Genomic DNA, 10169 nt, shown 5'->3' with positions numbered 1-10169 from the left:
ACATGAGTGGTTCTTGACTGAATGAAGCTTCTGAGCCTGTGCTTAAAGTTCCTGCCTCTAGAGTAGGAACTTCAAATTCATCCCCAGTCAAAAAGGTCTGAGCCCACCCTGACAAAAGCAATCTTGTTCAGAGTTAGGGCGACTGAATATTCTGATTTGCAGCAGCTCTCCAGCTTCTCAAGTTGAGGATTTTCCAGTCCCCCGACATCCTTAACTGTACATACCACTGAATCAGTCTTGGACCTTCTGAATGCAAAGCATGTGTTCTATCACCAAGCTATGGTCCCAGCTGGAGATAGGTATGTGCTGGTGTCTGCAACTTTGCTGGATTTTGATGGTGAATGAAGTTCTTCAGCAGTTCTTAACATAATGTTGATCTCCCACTCTCATAAGACTCAGCCAGAAAGGTTGCTCAGCATTTGGGGATAATGAGAGTCCGACAACATCTGAAGATTCCCTATCCCTGGTGCATGCAAAAGCTATCCCATTTTTTCCCCCCTAGGCTGCTGCATGTGAACAATCCCAGGAAGAGATCTGCAGATCATTTTATGACATTGTTGAAAACTGGGCAATGAAGCCCTTATTCTGAGGATGATGATGATGATGATGATGATGATAATTATATTTCTTTTTTGGTGATCACTTGTAACCAAGATTGTCTTCTATGAACATGGTCTTAAAAGTGAGTCCGCAAGTGACTGTGGAGGCCAATTCTGGATCCACACGTCCTTCCACAGTGGAGACATAGGTTTCCGGGTGGGAGTTGATCATGGTGAGGATTTGCCAAGCGTGCTTTGCTCTTAACTCATTTCTCCCTTTCATCCTGAGTTTGAGTGTGTTCAAAGCCCATGACACCTTTGGTAAAGGTTGTTCTCCAACTGGAGCGCTCGCAGGCCAGTGTTTCCCGGTTGTCAGTGTTTATACTACATTTTTTTAGATTTGCCTTGAGAGAGTCTTTAAACCTCTTTTGTTGACCATCTGCATTACGCTTACCATTTTTAAGTTCAGAATAGAGTAGTTGCTTTGGAAGACATCCGGACAACATGATCAGTCCAACGAAATTAATGTTGAAGAATCATTGCTTCAACACTGGTGATCTTTGCTTTTACTTTATTATTTATACCCTGCCCATCTGGCTGGGTTTCCCTAGCCATTCTGGGTGGCTTATAGCATATATTATAAATGTTCATTACTATTTCTTTCCGGTCTATAGTTTTGTGTTGTTTTTGTTTTTGTTTTGTTCTGTGATGTGTTTTTTTAAGACAGTGTTCCACTCGTTCCTGAGTTTATAAAAAAGACTGAGATTTCTTTTATCGCTATTTTTATTGACTCCTTTTGTAAGCTGCTTTTTTTAAAAAAAATCAGTTTAAAGGCAGAATATATTTGCTTTCAGCAAACAAACAAAGAATAATGATTCCCTGTGGGGCATGGATGACTTGATGTGTTTGCAGTTCGTTCACCCACAAGGACTTACCCCTTCCACTTCAGAGAAAAAGGCAAAGGGAGGCAGGCAGGCAGGCGTGGAGCTGCCCTGTCCATTGACATGAATGGGTAAGCCTACTCAGAAGTAAACATCTGAATGGAAACAAAGGATTTCAATCAGATGCCAGAGTGTATATGACATTTGCTCCTCAGCTAAAATAATATAACCCTTCTAAATCCGTAAGTCCCTGAAGGCTTGAAAGAGCTGGAATTAGTTTAGCCTGGGTTACACCCCTAATTGCCTAATGTCGCAAAACATGTCAAGAAAGAGGCAAACGCACATTTTAGGAGGATAATAAAAATGGCAGTCATTTTCATGCCATTGCACCAGCCTCACCCCCTTTTGCTCCCTAATGGAGAAAGATGATCAAAGCTGAAGTCTCCACTGCCCATCACCGGCAATAGAAAGAACATTTCATCTTGAAACAGGGCGTCAATTTCCACCGAGCAGTGACAGCAGCAGTACGGTGGCTTGACCAGTTGGAAAAGTTTATTCTCTGTTCTGCACAGCTTTTTCACCCCACACCCGCAATGCGAAGCATCCATCTAGAATGAAATGGACCACAAGCTAGAAATGTTTCTCAAGCATCTCCAAATGCGCAACAAGGTAATTTAATCTTTGAAATACTGGAAACATTCTGTTTTTGTTTGCTTGACATTACAAGAGGAAAATACTTTCTTTTTTCCCCTTCATAAAGGTCTGTGCAGAGGGATGAGTTCCAGTTTCTCCCAATTTATCATTTTTACAATCTTACATTCAGTTCTCCACATCAATTTGTGGGTTGTTGTTGTTGTTGTTTAAAAAAGCGCTCATGAAAATTCACTACGAAATTTCTCAAAATACCGTATTTTTTGCTCTATAAGACTCACTTTTCCCCTCCTAAAAAGTAAGGGGAAATGTGTGTGCATCTTATGGAGTGAATGCAGGCTGCACAGCTAACCCAGAAGCCAGAACAGCAAGAGGTATTGTTGCTTTCACTGCGCAGCGATCCCTCTTGCTGTTCTGGCTTTTGAGATTCAGAATATTTTTTTTCTTGTTTTCCTCCTCCAAAAACTAGGTGCGTCTTGTGGTCTGGTGCGTCATTTAGAGCAAAAAATACGGTATATAGTTTTCTGTATGCAGTTTTGTCTAAAGTAGTTTTTTGCAAATATACCCCCCCCCCCCATGTGATGGATTTTTCTGTGTTATTTTCACTATATACATTTTAATGCACACTTCATCCTAGTCTCTGCATTTTTTGTTCACATTACTTGGCTGTAGAACTGTGGTGCAGCATTCAGAGAACTGAAAAATTTGAAGGATGTCTGGGTTTCATTTCTTGTATAGTTTCAGAAAGTGATATTTAGCCTTGTAAGTGTGCCCTAAATCAAATTTCTTCTCCTTCCCTACAGGATACCAATTGCTAAGGGCAAATTTGCAGAAATCAGAAGTTGAGGTTCCCCCAAAATGTGTTTGTACATTGTATAGTAATAATAAAACAAAATTATATATGACAATAATCAGTTCAACCACAGCCCAGTCTACCTGTGCTGTCTCTTAAACCATATAGCACTAAGCTCTTACATAAAACTGATTAAAAAATTCCTTCCAGTAGCACCTTAAAGACCAACTAAGTTAGTTCTTGGTATGAGCTTTTGTGTGCATGCACACTTCTTCAGATAAAGATCTGAAGAAGTGTGCATTGAAAGCTCATACCAAGAACTAACTTAGTTGGTCTTTAAGGTGCTACTGGAAGGAATTTTTTTATTTTGTTTTGACTATGGCAGACCAACACGGCTACCTATCTGTAAATAAAACTGATTATAACACTGCTCCTGTAACAAAGGCATGCTTCCTTAACAAGTGCCTTATTTTTAGGAAATCATCAATCTGCATTACTAATATGAAAGCTTAATGAAATGATCTTTGTTTAGTCAAATTATTCCTATACCACAGAACTGTGTTTTGCTGGAATGCTTCTAATACTAAAATTACGTGTGCTGAACTTCCTAGCGTGGCAGGCTTGAGATTGTGTGTGTGTGTGTGTGTGTGTGTGTCCTTTTCACATTATATCATGCTTAGATTCTCTGAACCAGCAAGAAAAGATCCATGTGCAGAAACAACCTTCTGTATGTAAGGACAATGTGGCTATATGTAGGTGTACTGGAAGAAGCAAAGATCACCAGTGTGATTCTTCAACATCAACTTCGTTGGACTGGTCGTGTTGTGTGGATGCCTAATGATCATCTTCCAAAGCTTTATTCCCAACTCAGTAATGGAAAGCGAAATACCTGTGGACAACAAAAGAGGCTTAAAGACTCTCTCAAGGCAAATCTTTAAAAATGTAGTATAAACAGCGACAACTGGGAAACACTGGCCTGCAAGCACTCCAGTTGGAGAACAGCCTTTACCAAAGGTGTCATGGACTTTGAAGAAGCACAAACTCAGGACGAAAAGGAGAAATGTGCTAAGAGGAAGGCACGCTTGGCAAACCCTCACCGTGATCAACTCCCACCTGGAAACCTATGTCCCCACTGTGGAAGGACGTGCAGATCCAGAATTGGCCTCCACAGTCACTTACGGACTCACTTTTAAGACCGTGTTCATGGAAGACAATCTTACTCGGCTTTGAGTGATCACCAAAGAAGAAGATGTAGAGTCATAGATCGTCTCCTGCATCACAATGGTTGAGGATAGGTTTTGAACCAGATGGATGGATATTAACTTTCCACCGAGAGTCACAAATTAATTGTATGCCTCTGCTGTGGGTTAAACCACAGAGCCTAGAACTTGCCGATCAGAAGGTTGGTGGTTCAAATCCCCGCGACGGGGTGAGCTCCTGTTGTTCGGTACCTGCTCGGTACCTGCCAACCTAGCAATTTGAAAGCACGTCAAAGTGGCGGGAAGGTAAACGGCATTTCCATGTGCTGCTCTGGTTCGTCAGAAGCTGCTTAGTCATGCTGGCCACTTGACCCGGAAGTTGTACGCTGGCTCCCTTGGCCAATAAAGCGAGATGAGCGCCGCAACCCCAGAGTTGGTCACGACTGGACCTAATGGTCAGGGGTCCCTTTACCCTTTACCTTTATCCTTTTAGTAAATCGTAGCACAACCCTACCCTCGTCTACTCAAAAGCAAGTCCGATTGAACTCCGTGAACCCACTTCACCTGGGTTTAGGATTGTGCTCTTAGTTGACCATCTTAACCCCCTGAATCAAAGGGGTTCAATTCAAGCCTAAGGATTGGCTTGAATGCACACATTACAGCGACTTCCTTAAAAGTGATGCAGGTTTGAGTCTGGATGAGTCAGGATGTGGATGGGAGATTGATAGAGAACTTGTAAGCAACACCTTGACCTCCCCAGAGGAGAGGTGGGATAGAAATGTCAGAAGTTCACCGCTCCGCTTGTAAATACGTCTAGAAACAGTAGAAGTCTTGAGCTCTTTAAAATTCAGAATGTATTCATGTTATGTCTTAGCAGCCTCCAGGAATCAGCAACAATTATCATCCATGTTGCTTAATTTTGGAACTGTGAATAATCCAATCCTCACCCTCTGTCTGCATCTTTGCTCTTATTTTCTATGCACAGCATTGCTCAACTGATGTTAAAAATACTCAACGTTGGTATCATTCTGCACCCAGTTTTCAACAGCATTTGTTGCCTTGACAGATCGCCTTCAGTATGCAGCTGCCAAAGCAGCTTTCTTTCGTTCTTTTATTACATTTTCTGTGCTTCCCACTTGTTCCTCAGCATTTGCGCTAAATCTCCATCAGTATTTATCTATTGCATCTAATACAAGTGATTATGTGTGGGGGCGGAGGGAAAAAAAATAAAACTTGCAGGCTTAGCATTATTAGTTTAATTAAACTGGTCTAGATTTGTATTTCCAGTTACTTTAAGTCCTTAGGAAACGGTTAGCTTTGAAGTTAATTACTGATTGTCTTGCTGGTGGGGAGGCAAAGACCATCGCTTTGGATTTGGTCATGTTGGCATACTTCTAAAGGCTTGCTCGAGGCACTGAAAAAGCTCTGTTGTTTTCACTGAGACAAAGTAAGAACCATTTGACAATCTCTAGCGTGGATTGTGGCACCTTGAGGAAGTTTTCTGTGGGATATAAAATGCTTGCATTTTATTTTACTTAGTTCATTAACCCTCTAAAACAATTCTTAGACTTTTCTTGTACAGTCAGAGGGGAAGACTGCATTTTCCCCTCAATTGGGTATATGAATTTTGCATTGTTTGGGGCTCCATGCGGTATTTGTAAGCTAAAAACAGAAAGTGGATGAAGTTTGGGATGAGGATTGCAAATTGTTGTGCAGGGCACCTACAACTATAGCTGGGTACCTACAACTATAGTTGCTACTATAGTTGACATGGTGGTTCTCATGCCCCTGCCCCACTTGAATAGTACAGAGGTACCCAACCTTTTAGAGTCCAGGGGCACATTTTTGAAATCAAACCAGCAGTCATGGGCAGAGGCTTCGTCTTGCGCCCAATACTGAGGGGGCGCAAAGTCACGCACCTGTGGTGTCATGCATGCAATGCACACGCATCGTTGGGAGGAGGCCAAGCGCAGAGTGCAACACCACACACCTTCAATGACCGGGGCTTCTCGTCTCGCACACTCAGGAGGAGCTGGCCAAAGATGCTGCACCACGCTTGGTCTCCTCCATTCCCTCAACATTGGGGGGCTCAGCCCCCTGCCAACATATATTGAGGGTGCCAAATACACCTGCACCCCTAGGAGTTGGTGCCTATGGTCATAACGTTATATATAGTGGGCAGATGAACAATCAGAAGTTATTTATTATTCCTTCCTTCCTTCCTTCCTTCTTTCCTTCCTTCCTTCTCTCTCTCTCTTCCTCTTTCTCTGGTTCTTTCTTTCCTTCTTCCTTCCTTTTTTCATTATCTCCTCTCTTTCTCTCCTCTTCTCTCCTTTATCCCTTCTCTATAGTTCTCCATCCTTCTCTCTCTCTCTCTCTCTCTCTCTCTCTCTCTCTCTTCCTTCTTTTCTTTCCTTTTAATTTTTTTTCTTTCTGGTCTGTGTTTTTATTTAGATTAATGTCTTAGAGTTTTTATAAAAAGATAGTAGATGATAATCTTGATCCCTTTTTCCAAATTCTAATAAAATTACTGGGGGGCGGGGGAGAAAAAAAGAACAGACAAGACTAGGAAATAGTCTGATCTGGCATAAGGCAATTTCCTGTGCCTCAGGGTTCTAAGTAGCACAATATCAGTATATAACCCCTGACATCTGGCTCTTCCTCTTATGTGGGTTTTAGGTTGCTGAACACTATGGTGACAAACTGACCATTTAGATAAGATACATTTTGTGTGTATGAAATAGCACATTGACACGGGTATATCATTCTATACCCCAGTGCCCCCATGCTATCAAATGCAATATTCAGAACAGTGGTTTGCATGAGCCACTAAGGACGATAATAACACAATACAATTCAAAACAGTAACCATGGATTGCACATTTATTTAAAATCCAATTAAAACTATTTATTGTAATGAATTCAACAAATTTGTTGATCTTGATCTAGTGATATTAGCTTTTCAAAGTTTGATAGTTATTTTCACTTCCAGTGACACTCCCCCCACGCCACTCCCTTGCTTCTTAGCACCCCGGGGTGTGGGTGCTCACTTTGGGAACCACTACGCTAAACGAAATACAGCTCTGTGGCATGTTAAGATTTTGTCAATAGTAGGAGGTGGCGCATTTCTCTCCCTCTCTACACATTTTTTCTACACATTTTCTCTACATTTTCTCTCCCTCTCTGTGCGGGTGCCGCCATTCTCCAGCAGACACTATGCCGGCCCTCAGACTGTTGCAAGTATATAAGGAATACCTGTTGCCCACTTAAATTGTGTCCAAGAATCTACAGACGCAGCAGTGGAGAAAAAGAAGGCAAAGTTTATTGCTGAGCAAAAAGGACCCAGTGGAATAGCTTCCAGAGCCTGGGCCCCGAAGCCCCTGTGCATTGGCTTTTTATACCTGATTACAAACAGCATAAAACATGACATATTCATATATTGCAGCAAAATCAAACCAATGAGTGGTCACAAGCTCTTCCCCTGCCCATGTAAAGAATACTTCTGCTTTTCTCAGATGAGACATCACTTTGCCCTTTACCCCAATTTTCAGCAATAAAGAGGAAAAGAAACCTATTTGACCGTTGAAACCTGAATAACCCCCACCATCTGTTATCGGCTTAGAACATTGCATTGTGGCTGGCTGCTTTTTCCTGCTCCCCAACTCAGCCCCATCTTGTGAGCCTGAGAAGCCGTCTGGAGATGGTTCCCTATAGAAAAATGCCAACACATCAGATTTATTGTTTCCTCTTTTTTAAAAAAATAATTTTTATTGAATGATTTTTATGTTACAAAAAACAATACAGCCATACTACCACTAAATATAATTAAGAAATAAAAATTACATACATCAATATTTAGTTTGTTATTTGTTATTTACTGTCTTATTTCCTCCCAAACTTTGCATACAACAACACACATATGTGCAGACACCCACACACCCAGACCCGCACACAAAATGATAATAATGAAAGTAAATATTTTTCCCCTTTTATCTTCCAAAATCTTTTCTTCAGCTTTGACTTCCTCCCTTTGCATATATTTTATCTTACATTTGAATGTACACAAAACAATAAACCTTTCTATATAATTTTTCTAATACATTCTGAAAACATAATAAATCCTGAATTGTTGTCCACCTCCTTTTAGTTCCTTTATCACTCAAATGCTAGCACGGAGTCAAAACTATTATTGTATTTTTGAACATATCTTCTATAACCACCCCATTTTTCCGCAAATTTTTGCTTTGAGTTTCCTCTGAGTTTACTAGTCAGTTGAGCCGCCTCCACCAATTCCTGTAATTTGATTTGCCAATCTGTTATTTTTGGAGCCTTGTGATCACAATTTATTGTTTCCTTCAAGCACAATAGCAGGGCAGAGAGAGAAATAGGGCAGAGGGCAACTTTTGGATTTTTAAGATTTAAGCACTTTTAGCTCGGCTGAAGCCTTAGTGATTTTAAGCATCATTAGGATACATGGTTATATATATGGATATATGATTATATAGAAATCATAAAGGTAAAATTCTTCCAGGTGGTCTTGCCACAAGACCCCTCATCAAGGCTAAGATCGTCAAGAAGAGGACGAAGAAGTTCATCCGCCATCCTTCTGACCACTATGTCAAAATTAAGCATAACTGGTGGAAGCCCAGCTGTATTGACAACAGAGTTCTCAGAAGGTTCAAGGGCCAAATATTGATGCCCAACAATTTACGGTAGCAGTAAGAAGACAAAGCACATGTTGCCTTAAGCATTCAGAAAGTTCCTTTGACACAACGTCAAAGAGCTGGAGGTGCGGCTGCTGAGCAACAAGTCCTGTTGTGCAGAGATTGCTCACTAGGTTTCATCCAAGAATCGGAAGATAATTGTGGAAAGAGCAGCTCAGCTTGCTATCAAAGTCACCAATCCAAATGCCAGGCTTCGCAGTGAGGAAAATGAATAGTTGCTCTTGTCCAACTGTACTATATTTAATAAAAAGTCAAAAAGTGGAAAAAAAGTGAAGAAGAAAAACCAGTAGGATGTGGCTACGTACTGGGGCCTGTTCTTTTTTTCTTTGGTGATATTTGCATATTGCAAAGTCAAAAGCATCTTTCACAGCATCATCCAAAGCAGATGGTTAATGAATCAACAGAAAACACACATTTTATAAAACAGAATGCAGCCTTGAAGCAGGAATGTGCAATTGTGAAAAGGCATTCCTTAGAAAGGAATGCGCAAAGTGATGCCATGTTCGTGTTTTTTTAAATAGGTTTTCCATATTATTGGTGTGTGCAAAATCAGAAATCTTTCTCAACCCGTGTGAGGCACTGAACCCTCTAACCTGAGTGTTGGGATGATGATGTGTTCATAATGGGAACACCAGTTTACAGAGAAAGTTGCTTTTTAGCAAACACCGTGTTGTAGGTATGATGGGAATAAGCAAAAATGCTGAATGAAAGAGCTTTTCCGGGAGATCAAAGAAGAGTGCTTGCCTTTAATTATTTAAAACATACAAAACTGAGTTGTTTGTTGACAGTAATTACTCTGAACTAAGGTTAAAAACAATATAATGGCATGTCTTCCTCATCTGTCATGAGCAGAAACTTGGAGAGCACTTATCACAATGCATAAGCTTGTGGAGGAATGGTAACACTGTATTTTTTAAGCAACCTGGCTTTTAAAGGATCCTGGGTTTCTTAACTGAAGGATTGAGAAACGTGTTTCTCTACATTGGTGTTAAACCTTAAAAGCAAGGATTTTTAGGGTGCATTCGGGGCACTTTGTGGCACGATGCAAAGGGCAAGATACTACTGCATCCCCATTCCTGTCCTCCAACAAAGGGAAATAGCCAGGAGACTTAGGAGGAACAGCCAGATTATTGGGTGGCGCTGTGGGTTAAACCACAGAGCCTAGGGCTTGCCGATCAGAAGGTCAGTGGTTAGAATCCCCATGACGGGGTGAGCTCCCGTTGCTCGGTCCCTGCTCCTGCCAACCTAGCAGTTTGAAAGCACACAGTGCAAGTAGATAAATAGGTACCACTCAATAAGTGCCAGAACTAAGACGCATATCTCCCAAAATCCGAGGGATTTGAATTTCGGTTTACATAGAGGGAGCTTATTGTGTATAGTGT

At 41.1% G+C, this 10169-nt stretch overlaps 1 pseudogene across 1 annotated transcript; it reads left to right on the top strand.

Annotated features, from left to right (window-relative positions):
* The first annotated feature begins 259 nt into the window (after positions 1–259).
* LOC307226506 (large ribosomal subunit protein eL32 pseudogene) lies at positions 260–9002 on the top strand (annotated as a pseudogene). The gene is made up of 2 exons: positions 260–299; positions 8595–9002. The product of its transcript is annotated as a large ribosomal subunit protein eL32 pseudogene (transcript).
* The last annotated feature ends 1167 nt before the right edge of the window (positions 9003–10169 follow it).

This window comes from Podarcis cretensis (assembly GCF_951804945.1).
Source record: "Podarcis cretensis genome assembly, chromosome: 11".
In the NCBI taxonomy this organism is placed as follows: Eukaryota; Metazoa; Chordata; class Lepidosauria; order Squamata; family Lacertidae; genus Podarcis; species Podarcis cretensis.
This window is presented reverse-complemented; position numbering and strand designations above follow the sequence as displayed.